Genomic DNA, 13,602 nt, shown 5'->3' with positions numbered 1-13,602 from the left:
AGTCAAGACTCTAAATTAACTGGTAATACGCATTAACATGGCAAACAACCAACTCTGTTCATTTTTTATACCATATATATTTCAGCACTTGCCAGAACCCAATCAATGAGGATCATTAATAATTTAAGTTCCAAGGGCAAAAAGAAGCCTACTAAAAATATAACTATTGGGTACTGAGCGTAGTACCCAATAGTTAGTTTTTCAACCCTTGTTTCCCTCTCTCCCTCCCTCCTCTAGTAGTACATAGTTTCTATTGTTGCTGTCTTTATGTCCATGAATACCCAATGTTTAGCTTCCACTTATAAGTGAAAACATGCATTATTTAGTTTTCTGTTCCTGTGTTAATTTGCTTAGAATATTGGCCTACAGCTGCACCCATGGCACCCATGTTGCTGCAAAGGACATGATTTCATTTTTTAATGGCTGCATAGTATTCCACGGTGTATATGTACTACAGTTTCCTTGGTCAATCCACCATTGATAGGCAACATGTCTTTGCTATTGTGAATAGTGCTGTGATGAACATATGAGTATATGTGTCTTTTTGGTGGAATGATTTATTTTCTTTTGGATGTATACAGAGAAATAGGATTGCTGGGTTGAATGGTAGTTCTGTTTTAAGTTCTTTGAGAAATAAAACTACTTTCCACAATGGCTGAATTAATTTACATACCCACCAGTAGGGTATGAGTGTTCCCTTAGTTCTCTGCAGCCTTGCCAGCATTCTTTTTCTTGACTTTCTAATAGTCATTCTGACTGGTGTGAGATGGTGTCTCACTGTGGTTTTGATTTACATTTCTCTGATGATTAGTGATGTTGAGCATTTTTCATATGTTTGTTGTTGCTTGAATGTCTTCTTTTGAGAAGTGTCTGTCCATGTCTTTTGCTCATTTTTTAAAAATGGGGTTATTTGGTTTTTGCTAGTTCAATTGTTTGAGTTTCTTATAGATTCTGGATATTAGATCTTTGTTAGATGTATAGTTTGCATATATTTTCTCCCATTATGAAGGTTGTTTACTCTGTTAATGGTTTCTTATACTGTGCAGAAGCTCTTTAGTTTAATTAGCACCGACTTGTCAAATTTTTTTTTTTTTTTGCTTCATTTGTTTTTGAAGACTTAGTCATAAATTCTTTCCCAAGGCCAATGTCCAAATCAGTGTTTTCGAAGTTTCATTCTAGGATTCTCAGTAGTTTGAGATCCAAAATGGTTTCTCATATGGGACATTAACTTTGTCTAGCTGCAATGCAAAACCAATCTGCAGAGATTGTGCTCTAACCAACCAACAGGCATTTTGGACATTATCACTAAATCATTTTAGAAGAAGGTATGCACAATGGGACCTATATCTCTATCCAGGCAACTATTCATCTAACTTTGCATGAGAGTTCATTTTTTATTAATATGCTACAGTCAGGTTACTTATGCTATGGATTTTGGGGAACTCTATTTCCAATAGCATATATCAAGAATACACAGAAAATGAAAGAGAATGAATGCTGAGATCATGGAGCTGTTTACTGACTTTCCTGGTAGCGACAAAGATGATTATACCAGACTTTGTTGGGATGAGAGGGGAAAGGGATCTGCATGAAGTAGAAAATGTCTCCAAATGGGAAGCATGCAAGAGAAATAGGAACAAAGAGTGTTTTCAAGCAGTAACACCGATTCCAATATTGAAAAACTTGCAATTAAATCAGACACAAAAAGAATCTTTCAAAGTTATCTAAACTTTTGACGTTTCACAATCTTAACAAATGCCTGTTTAACTCTCCTATGTCTTCTAATAACATAACTGAGGATAAAGATAATGTGCAGAAGAGAAACATTTAATGAGAGAAAATTATATGTGGAAAGTTTTTTGGGAGATTTGTGTTTTTTTCTGTACCTAATTTTTCTCCTTCCATTTGGCAGCAGGTCCAGTTCAGACTGTAAAGAGTAGATGTAGTAGTGAAGCTATCCATCTCAGGTGAATTGAAAGAGTACAGAACTACAAAATGCCATCATTCTCTCTCTGTGTTGATTTCTGGTGAAGCTCAGAGGTATGTAGCTGCTGTTGGAAATTCAGAGGAAATTCCAGATACACTTCAGCATCTTTTTAGTTACAAAATCTTGATTTTAAGCTCATGGTTCATAAGTCTTGGTTTGACTTATGGCAAATTCTTTGTTTCATCTGATTTTATCTAATTTTCCAACAAAGTTATTCAGCCTGTAAAGCATAGTATATCCTCTATCCTAGAGATATATATATGATTATTAAATTCAGATCTGAACTCAAAAGAAAGGTTATCTAACACAAAAAATATTTAGATGTATAAAAAATTTCCTGCATCTTTTATAGCATAAATCAAGGCAAATGCCATATATCACAGAGGGAGGTCCCTCTCTTGTCCAAACATTTGCTGTTCACCCTCCCCTCACTAAGCCCCTTTCCCTCCACTTCCAACCTAGTTACTCCGGGTAACAATCCATTGTTATTTCATTCATTTTGCTATTGGAAAACAGGCGGAAATACCAATCCTTGGCTCTCTAGGAACTAGTGATTTCTGTCTTTCTTGACTTCATTTTCATCACTGATGCTCATTGATTCTCTTTGTCTCTCACTGTCTTTTTCTATCTCTTACCAGAACATCAACTCGCAAGACTGCTTCGAAGGTAGATATTTTAATAAGAATTTCAAATATTAGATGTATCCAACAGTATAATCCTGGGCGGAGGGGGATAAACAATGACTATGGTTCAGGTCTGAGATTGGTGGTATGGTTCCTCCCCTCATTCAGCCACAGGAACCCCTGGGAATGAGAACTACTTGCTGGTATACACTCATATCTTCCCAGCACAGTTACTGGCACATGACAGACACTCAGCCAGTAATTGGAGTGGATAAACGAGTGATTACATAACTACCTGTCTTGCTTGATGAAGGGAGCTAAAGTTTATGCTTCAACTGTTCAGTACATTTGCCTAAGAGCAGATAAGAATATGTGATTTGAGCACTATAAATGTTTTCATCCAGAAAAGGGTGAAATCTAATTACATTATTTTATGTACCCAGTTTGACAGGAGTTACTTGCTCAGATTATATGAGTGAGGATTGAACGAATTAATACACTGAAGCACTTAGCAAGTGCCTGGCACATGGTAACACTCAAAAAGTACTAGCTATTATTGTTGTTGTTATTATTTTGTTAAGAGAGAAAAAGTGAGTAAGAATGATTGCCTGATCGGAATGTTCATTAATTCTTCTTAGAGGAAATAATCCTGACATCCCAGTGTTGTGTTTGCTATGGAAGAAAATGGCATTAAGTATAATTATATAAATTTCTTCTAGGATCACCATTTTAGAATATAAAACTGATCATGTCATAAACCTTCTTAAAACCTATCAAAGGCTGGCCATTGCCTTCAGTATGGAATTGGAAGTCTTTAGCAGGACATGTAAGGCTCTTCATCACTTGGTCTCTAAATTTTATCTAATCCAGTTTTAGAAGCCTTTCCTTTACACTAACCAGGACAGAAATGATTATCTTAGCCACTAGAACAGAGAATATTCTTGGTGAGAAGGGCCGGTGGATTCGGGAACTCACTGCTGTAGTTCAGAAGACGTTTGGCTTTCCAGAGGGCAGTGTAGAGCTTTATGCTGACAAGGTGGCCACTAGGGGTCGTGACATTGCCCAGGCAGAGTCTCTGCGTTACAAGTTCCTAGGAGGGCTTGCTGTGAGGAGGGCCTGGCTATGGTGTGTTGCAGTTCATCATGGAGAGTGGGGCTAAAGGCTGCGAGGTGGTGGTGTCTGGGAAACTCCGAGGACAGAGGACTAAATCCATGAAGTTTGTGGGTGGCCTGATGATCCACAGCGGAGATCCTGTTAATTACTACATTGATACTGCCGTGCGCCATGTGTTGCTCAGATAGGGTGTGCTGGGCATCAAGGTGAAGATCAAGCTGTCCTGGGACCCAACTGGTAAGATTGGCCCTAAGAAGCCCCTGCCTGACCACATGAGCATCATGGAACCCAAAGATGAGATACTGCCCACCACCCCATCTCAGAACAGAAGGGTGGGAAGCCAGAGCCACCTGCCATGCCACAGCCAGTCCCCACAGCATAACAGGGTCTCCTTGGCAGCTGTATTCTGGAGTCTCAATGTTGCTCTGTAAAGACCTTTAATAAAATATTGCAGAAAGACAGAAAAAAAAAAAAGAAAAAAAAGAATGATACAGTGGACTTTGGGGACTTGAGGGAAAGGGTGGGAGGGGGTGAGGGATAAAAGACTACAAATTGGGTACAGTATATACTGCTCGGATGATGGGTGCACCAAAATCTCACAAATCACCACTAAACAACTTACTCATGTAACCAAACACCATCTGTTCCCCCAAAACCTATGGAAATAATAAATAATAATAATAATAAAAATAAAACAAAAGAAGCCTTTCCTTATTCAGAGTCCTTTCCCACCATTTGGGCTATGTGTGCCAAGCATCTGTTAATCTAATATTATGAGATTATTTGTACCACAGTACTTATCATATTGAATTGTATTGATCTGCTTCTCGGTTCATCTCCATAATTAGACCTTTTGTTTTCCCAGTATCTAGCACAGAAATCAGCAACCTTTTCCTGTTTTAGTAAGTGTTTTAGGATTTGCAGGCCATACTGTCTCTATTGCAACTACTTATCTCTGCTACCATATCACAAAAGCAGCCATGGACAATATGTAAAGGAGTGAATATAACTGTGTTCAAATAAAACTTTATTTAGGGGCACTAAAATTTAAATTTTGTATAAACACATGTCATGAAATATTATTCTTACTTTGATTGTCTTTATTCATTTAAAAATGTAAAAACTATTTTCAGTTTGTGGGCCATATAAAACCAGGCTGCAGAAAAATTTTGGCGATTGTGATATTTGCCAATCCTGGCAGAGAAATGGTGCTCAATCAGTACATTTCAGTGAATGAGAAGTGAGTTAAGGGTTGTTTTCACGGTTGCCAATCTTGGCAGAGAAATGGTGCTCAATCAGTACATTTCAGTGAATGAGAAGTGAGTTAAGGGTTGTTTTCACGGAAATCATTTTCAAACACAAAGAAAATTTAAATAAGCAGCTCTTGCCTGTAGTATAAACTCCTTAGCATGAAATAGAATAGTCTTTACAGTTTGGTTTGTAGGTAGTTAATTTTCACCTTCACCCTTTTCATCTGACTCCCTGTCCATATCCCAGTGTTATCTGTGCTGCAATTCATTGACACAACTAATTGACATTCTCCGAAAACACCATGCCCATTTCTACGTTTGGGCTTTGTGTCTTACATTTTTCTTTACTTGGAATGTTCTTTCATTCTTTTTAAGTTTTCTTAGTGAGCTATTATTTGTCCCCTAATATTAAGCTTAAAACTACCTCCTTTGGAAATGTGGGTTCTCCTTTCTTCCAGGTAGAAATGAAAGGAAGGGGGCTGTAATGAGGGTATATTCCCTCTGTGTTTCTGTGGGTCTTTGGTATAATAATACTAGTATGGCACTTTTCATGTTGTATTTTAATTCTTGTCTTTCTTGTGTTTCTCTTTCTTACTATGTTCTGAAGTCATTTTTATATGTCTAGTGCCGGTATAGAACTTGGCATTTGTAGTCATTTAGTATCAATAAAATGAAACATTTTCGGTTAAAGGTAAGTTCTCAATATCCTGTTGAGATGATTTGGAATCAGTTTAATCTACAATGATGAGATTGTCTTTCAATATTTATAGTGAGGTAGTCTGAACGTTGAGCATTAAAATGAATAAAACTAAAATTGAATACAAATATATTAAGAAATTGAAAATAATTAAATTGGAAACTTAAGAACCAGAAGCATCATTTGTGGTGTAAAACATGAATTTTTTTAAAAACTTAACTTTAAGCTTAGTTGAATGGACACTTCTAATGTATGAAATACTGTCTTTAAGCCTTTGCTTGATTTTGTGTGAATAAATGGTGATATCCCTTAATCATATACATGGATTGCTATTCTTTCCCGGAAGGATGAAAGAGAATGATAATACTGGGGATTTCACAATGAAATGTAATGGGTTTTGACTAATGATTGTTACTCCAGTATGTTAACTGCTTTTAAAACTATAGTTTGATGGAGTTTACCTGGAGGGATGGGAAACATTTTATAATGCACGCTAATTACAGTATCTATGTTATCAATTCTGTCAAACATTTTATAAATGCTCAGTACTTGTTTACTGCAGGGATGCGCAGTACCTTATATCATATCTTTCCCCATTTCCATGGGGAAATTCCCTGCATTCTCCCAAACTATAAGATCTTCAATTGAGATCAATGTTCTGGGAAGATTTCTCCATAAATATCTTGGGAAATCTCACTAGGAATTGAAAGCACATTGCCATGGGAGATGAATAAGAAGCTTTCCTATTATTGATCGTTTATTTCCATTCATTCTGATAATTATAACAGACAGCAGTGGGCTTGAATGGCAGTTTAGGTTGTCGTTATAAACAGAATGCTTGAATATTGGCTGCTTGTTTTCTTTTATTGAAGGAATTTCATGCTGATGATTGAAAATCAGCAAGTGCTCAGTTGATACAAGTGTTTATAAAATATATATGCTATATTAATGTGAAAAACAAGAGGAACCATACTTTAATGAAATAACCTGGTATTTAACTTGTAGAAAGTTATATTTTTCAGGGAAAAAGTCATCTTGCAGTTATGGTTTAAAACAGTGATGGAGAATATAACAAAATACACTCCAGAATAAAAATATTTCACCATGTGCCCAACTCTTAGGCCTTGGTTAGTTGAGTTAATTTTAAGATAGAATGTATTCTGTTATTAATTTCCTGGATTACTAACTCCTTAATGACCAAAATTGTGTCATATATTGGCGTGCATATTGCAGTAACTGGCACAGTATCTTGTATATAGCAAGAATACATATACTTGCTGAATTAAATTGAATTTACAAATAGTTCAGACTATTTATAACAAAATACTGATATCTAAAATGCTTTCTTAGAGTAATTTTTCTAAATATGTGCATTTTATAGACATTTAATGAAATACTGGTATCAGTATTCTTATAATGAGAGTCTATAGTATCTTAAGCTATTTTCTTTACGCATTAGCTCATGTAACTTTCAAAACAATGATAAAAAGTTGGTATTAATCCTCCATCCCCTCAAGGAAACTGAGGCTCAGGGAAATTAAATAGCTTGAGTTTATGTATGAAACAATAATAGTATTTACTTTATAGGGTTTGTGAAGATTAGCTGGGATGGATTATGGACCAAACTTCGTGGTGTGTGGTAAGCCCTCAGTAATTTAGCTATGTATTATCATTAAGGTCATACAGCTAAAAAGTTAGAGTTGGTATTAGATCACTGATCTGTCTCACTCCAGAGCTCATGGTCTTTTCTTCATTGCATTCCAACTCCCCTGCCCTACATGTATGGCAGAAATAATTATTCTTCCTATTATGAGCTCCTGAAGGGCAAAGGATGAGACTTTTTCTTTTGTATCACTTACTGGTACCCTGTACACACAATAATAAATGTTGTTGACAGTTTGACTGGCTTGGCGGTGACACTGTTCTGGTTTTGCTATCCGTATGAATGATTGGTAGGATGGTCGATTATGAGAAGGGCCCAGAGGAGTGTTGTTGCAGTATGCCTTACATTTTATATTAGGAATGGAGGTTTTCTCCTCAGTCATATGCCACCTGCATCTTGATTTTAAATATGATTTCCCTGGCGCCTGTGGGAAGAAGGGTCTGAGGGCAGTTGGAGTGTTAAGACAGAGTTAACATTTTCCAGTTAGCTTTCCCAGTATTTCCCGACTTCATCCTTGAGTCATTTCTGGTAGTTTTGTCCCTAGGATTTTTGCAAAGTTAAGCTTTTTCACTTGAGGGGTAAAGATTTCTTTGTGTTTTGGAGGTGAGAGAATTAAAAAATAATCACCGAGTCTCACAGTCCTAGAGAGCTTTCCTGAAAGGGAATTTAAGTAAAAAATGAACTGTCGGCATCCTTGAGGTTTCTCACTGGTCACATAATGATACATCATTTGTCAAATGTGGTTGTCTTCCTTCACTTAAGTTCCTGCTGTTGGTAGTGTTTCTCCTTATTTGTGCACGTGGAACTCAAAAACAAACTCAGGACCCCGAGTTCTGTGCATATGCATGGTAAATGACTACTACATTGTTTGAAATATAACTGCCATGTGTGACACAGTTCTTTTTGTAGTTTTCTTTGTGGTGTTAAAATATACACAATATAAAATTTACCATTGTAACTGTTTTAAAGTGTACAATTTGGTGGCATTACATCTATTAATGTTGTGCAACCATTACCACCATCCATCTCCAAAACTTTTTTCGTCTTCCCAAAATAGAATTCTATACCCATTAAATACAAATCCCCATTCTCCTATCCCTTCAACCCCTGGCAACCACCGTTCTACTTTCTGCATTTATGAATTGGACCACTCATGTCTCAGCTTTATGATTCCATGATTTACTTGTTTAAATTGAGGCCTGCCATCTTCTCTTTTTCCTTGCTGTGGTTATTATCTGATTACAAGATAGTTAATTGATGTCTCACTGCCGGATCTTTGTGAGGATGTGAACTTAATGCAATTCTCTTGCAATAAATAGTGTACTTTGCTTCTCTATATAGTAACCTCTTAAATTTCATTATCACATCATGAGGGCAAGAACTATATCTACTCTGCTCACCACTATATCATCAGTGTCTGGTACATTGTTTGCACTTTGTAGAAAATCAATATATGTATTTATAGAATAAATAAATGCTGCTGATCTTTATTGTTAAAAAATCTACTTTAAAACCATTTACTGAGATTTCCTACTATGTAGGAGATCAGCTAATTGAGGAACTCTTTGTCTTCTCCTGTGACTCTATCTCTAAAAATGAGTGTGGTGATATAAACCAAAGATTATGAGCCTATGCATCAAAATAATTTATTCTTTAATTTATTCATCAAATATTTATTGAGTGCCTGTTATGTTTTAGATACTGGCTGTGCAATGGTTCACAAAATAGACATGATCCTCGGACTCAGAGAGCCCTTGTTTAGCAGAGAACGCAAGCTATAAAAAGTGAACAAACAAATGATATATCAGTTGTAAATTATAAGAAGGAAAAAGACGGAATGCTACCAGAAAGATCAAGGATGGGGCAGACAAGTTTAAATTGCAGCAGTTGGAGACATGGTAACTTTTCATGTATGTGAATAGCTGTCTTCTTGTATAGGAGAGAAGAGGGCTCATTTGTAATACTAGAAGAGGTGCTAGGACAGACCTTTTTAGAAAACAGATTTTGGTTAATTATAGCAGAATTTGCTAATAGAGCTCTTCACGATGAAATGGATGGACTTTGTATTTTTAGGAGGTTGTCTGTCCTATCATTGAAGCTATTGGGCATAGCATTGTGGAGATGTGGCCCACCATTGGCAGGGTGGTTTCCAAATCTGGTTGATCATGAGAATTATCAATTTATGTGGAAAAGTCTAGCACAATACTTGATATTTAATAGTTCTGTTTAATAAATGCTAGTGGAATCTGACTTTAAGTTGCTTTATGGCCTATTTATGGCAGCCAAGATGAAAAGTACTGACAACTGAACATGATTTTATTTTATTTTTATTTTTTATTTTGTTGAGACAGAGTCTGGCCCTGTCACCCAGGCTGGAGTGCAGTGGCACCATCTCTGCTCACTGCAGCCTCTGCCTTCCAGGTTTAAGCAATTCTCCTGCCTCAGCCTCCTAACTGGAACTACAGGCATGCACCAATATGCCCAGCTAATTTTGTATTTTTTTTTTTGTAGAGATGGGGTTTAGCCATGTTGCCCAGGCTGATCTTGAATTTCTGGGCTCAAGTGATCCACCCACCTTGGCCTCCCAAAATGTGGGATTACAGGCATGAGCCACTGTGCCCAAATGAACATCATTTTGAATTGTTTTCAGCTCACAAACACAAAATAAATTACGCAGCAACACTGGTTAATATACTGTCTTGGTGCTGACGAGTTGATAGGTGCAGCACACCAACTTGGCACAAGTATACATATGTAACAAACCTGCACGTTATGCACATGTACCCTAGAACTTAAAGTATAATAATAGTAATAATAATAATAATAATAAATACTATCTTATTGGGTTGTAAATGTTGGTATCTTGCTGTCAAAGTTGGTCCACTAGTGTGTTAAATTTACCCTGTATTCTTGAGAATGTAGCTTTATAATCTTTGTATTTTATTGCCTGAATTATAAAATTAAGGTTTTTGCTGTCAGTAGGATGTTTTGATGTGTGTTTATATAGCCCAGTGGAATAATATATATTTTAAAGATTTTTGTTAAATGCATTGCACAGTAGTTCACTAAGATATCAGTCAACAGTCAGATATGAAGTATTTAAGAAGCATCTAGCATGGCCCTGGCACTATTCCTGCAAAGTGGGTCCAAGATAGTTCATTTCCCTTCTGCATATATTGGTGAGGCCTATTACGTAGACTTTGTAAGATAGAACCTGTTGCCATTATACCAATTGTTGTAAAAGTGAAATAGTATTTTGGCTTTTGATTGTGCTATATTTGAAGGTGAACTTAAATTATCAACTAACTTACAACTAATTTGTTATATTTACACAGTGAATCTCCCGTTGTCTAATATTAGATGGTCAAGATTTGAAGCCTGAGTAGTTGAGTGAATAAGATAAGTTATTAAACAGACCAAAAGGAAATTTCATATTATTGCAGTTCATTAAATGATTCTATACAACTTACAGTGCAGTTCATTACTCACACTGTGGTATTAGACTAGTAATAAGGTTGATTTTTCTAATGGAGTAACTCCAGCAGAGCTACCATGCTGTGTGATGATGATGTGTGTAGTATTTAATATCTGGGTGCAGTATTTGCCTGAAGGATTAGCTATTGGAATTTTAGACTCACTATTAACTTAAGTCTCAAATGGCACCCATTAGCAGTAGGAAGTCTTCTTTCCTTTTTCTTGTTGTATGTTTGTGAACACACCTACTTTTATAATATGTTAACCAGGAAAATTGTGTTCGACTTGATTCCGCATTAGTTCAAACCTGTTACATGCTATGATTAGAGATTTATGAGTGGGTAGTGGCAGGCATTGATTTCTATTGTGCTGCCCTTGCAGTAAATACCACAAATTTGTAAGCTACAAAGCTTAAATTTATCTCACTGATTTCCATGTAGTAAAATTCTATCTCATTTATAGTCTGATAGTCTAATCCTTCTTAAGCAGCCTATCCTGCTGAACTTACTGATTTACTATTTTTTTGTCCATAAACTGCAAATGTTCAATAATAATAGGCTAAATTCACGTGTTGGCATCTGTAGATAATCTAAATGTTCCCCTTGTAATCTTTGTGCTTTAAACATGGGACTATGAATTCCTCTTGGGCAAGAAATTAATTTCTAGCATTTTAATAAGGAGAATATGTAAGTATGCCTTGAGGCTCTGAACTGGGCAAATTTCAGGGCAATTTTGTCTGCAGCGTGACTGTGCTTCCATAATTTTCTGCAAACTACATTTCCCTCCAGTATTTAGATTTAAGTGATTTTTTTAAGCCCTGCAATAATCAGGAATATAGAATTTTATTTTTTCTCTTCTGAGTGTGTTATTTGTGGAATATTTAGTACTATCATAGTACCAAAATACCGATTTTCTTTTTTATTGATAAGGTTAAATTTTGGGTACTGTGTTTTAGATTGGATTATTTCCCATTACGTTTTCAAATATTTGCTTCTGTAGAGTACTTTTAGGAATAAGACAAAGTCTGAGATGGAATAGTTTGGATACAGTTTTATTCCTGTAGAGACTTTTTTACTTTTGTGCTTTGAGAAAATTCAATACGAATGTAAGCAATGGAAGTTTGAAGGTGCTTATAAAAATAGGAAATGTCTCATCCTGACCGTACGTACCTTTGTTCCTTCACAAAGCCTCTGTGGAGGTTAAAACAAATCAACAGTCTTTTTTTTTTTTTTTGAAAAATGCTGAAATATGAGAAAGATGATGTACGTGTCTCCCATTGCCTTCAATAGGGCACATCACCTAAAGACAAATAGAAGTGATAAAAATAAGAGTTTGTTACAGACAAAATGTTTTATTTTTTTGTATTTGCTTTATGAGAAGAACAGACTTATCAAAGTTTTAATAATGTGACGGTCAGATAATTAACATTTATTGATGTTTCTCAATGCACCAGTGTGTATGAGGTGAGTTGGAGTTCTTATCACCACTAAATCACTTTTATTTAATCTCCACTGAAAGTGACCAAAAATATTAAGCCTTAGAAATTACAGATTTCTACAGATTCTAGCGGTAATGTTCAGCATGCGCTATGAAATGATTTAAGAACACTTGAAAATCAAGTACAAACAATTGTCAGTAGAGTGTAAGCACTATTAGGGAGCCATTCTCATAGAATCCCTGTTAGTGCTTATGATTTACTTAGCATTTGTGTGCTGAGAGGTCAGGCAAGTATTCTACAAATGTGAAGTCAGCTTTAGCTCTGTATTACAGATGAGGCAAACTGAGGTTTACAGAAGAGCTCAGTGCAGTTGCAGGGAATTTAACTCTGGTCTATTTTATACAAGCCACTGGCTACCTTATACTACAGTTTCAAATTAATGTTTTTATATAGGTATTTTGAATGTTGCAAAAGTAAACAAAAAACAAAAATGTAAAAGCTAACGGAGAATGGTGTGTTTCTTAGGCATATTTAATTATGTTATGAGACTACCTCAGCTGGCCAGTCTCCTTTATTCTTTTTTTGGCCCTGGAGTAGCTATTTGGGGGCAGTTTTCAAAGAATGTTGAATTATTTAAACACACTGTACTTTGTCACTAAGGCATTCCTATCAGTGTCTGAAGACAGAAAGGGAAGATGAGTTTATTCTATATGGTTGGATAATTATTCTCATGGGAAAAAACATGGACTAGGAGCTAGTGGACCTCAGTTCATATCTAAGAACTGCTCATTTTTTGACTTTGTATGTGTCACAAATTTTCAGAGTATTGGTTTCCTCATCTGCAAAACAAAGAATAGAATTATCTGATTACCTTCTGTGAGTAATAAATGGATGGAATGACGTAATGTGTCACTTTGGATGGCTTAGTCACTTGAAATAATATTAGACTTTCACATAATTATCTATTTTTTATATCTGATAAAGCCAAATGAGTGTTTCTGAATTGCTCATATCTAAATGCCTAGTGTCCTTTTGACTTTTCTTTGAGAGCGTTTCATAGTGGTAATGTGAAACACAAATCAGAATCATCCATGTTATATCTTCTATCAGCTCTAAAAGATTGGGATTATGTATAATATTCAAATTCCCAGCAGCTATTGGTTCCTGGTGCATAGTAGACACTTAAGAAATGCTTTTTAAATGAATAAATGAATACATCTAAGAAAGTGGAGCTTTCTCTGCTGTTACTTGATACCAATGTAAGAAGGATGAGTAAAAGAGAACATGATGATTTTATAAATAAGGGGACCTGCATCATCTTTTGGCCTTATGATGCCCCCCAAATTCACTTAATTGA

The 13,602-nt window shown here is 35.8% G+C and overlaps 1 protein-coding gene and 1 pseudogene across 1 annotated transcript in view; both read left to right on the top strand.

Moving 5' to 3' along the window:
• Positions 1–13,602, top strand: part of TAFA2 (TAFA chemokine like family member 2) — a 519,256-nt gene that overhangs the window by 176,056 nt on the left and 329,598 nt on the right. The gene's annotated exons all lie outside the window — the stretch shown is intronic.
• Positions 3,753–4,164, top strand: LOC114671102 (small ribosomal subunit protein uS3 pseudogene; annotated as a pseudogene).

This window comes from Macaca mulatta, chromosome 11, assembly GCF_049350105.2.
Source record: "Macaca mulatta isolate MMU2019108-1 chromosome 11, T2T-MMU8v2.0, whole genome shotgun sequence".
NCBI lineage: Eukaryota > Metazoa > Chordata > Mammalia > Primates > Cercopithecidae > Macaca > Macaca mulatta.
The sequence above is the reverse complement of the archived record's forward strand: the minus strand, read 5'-3'. Positions and strand labels throughout refer to the sequence as shown.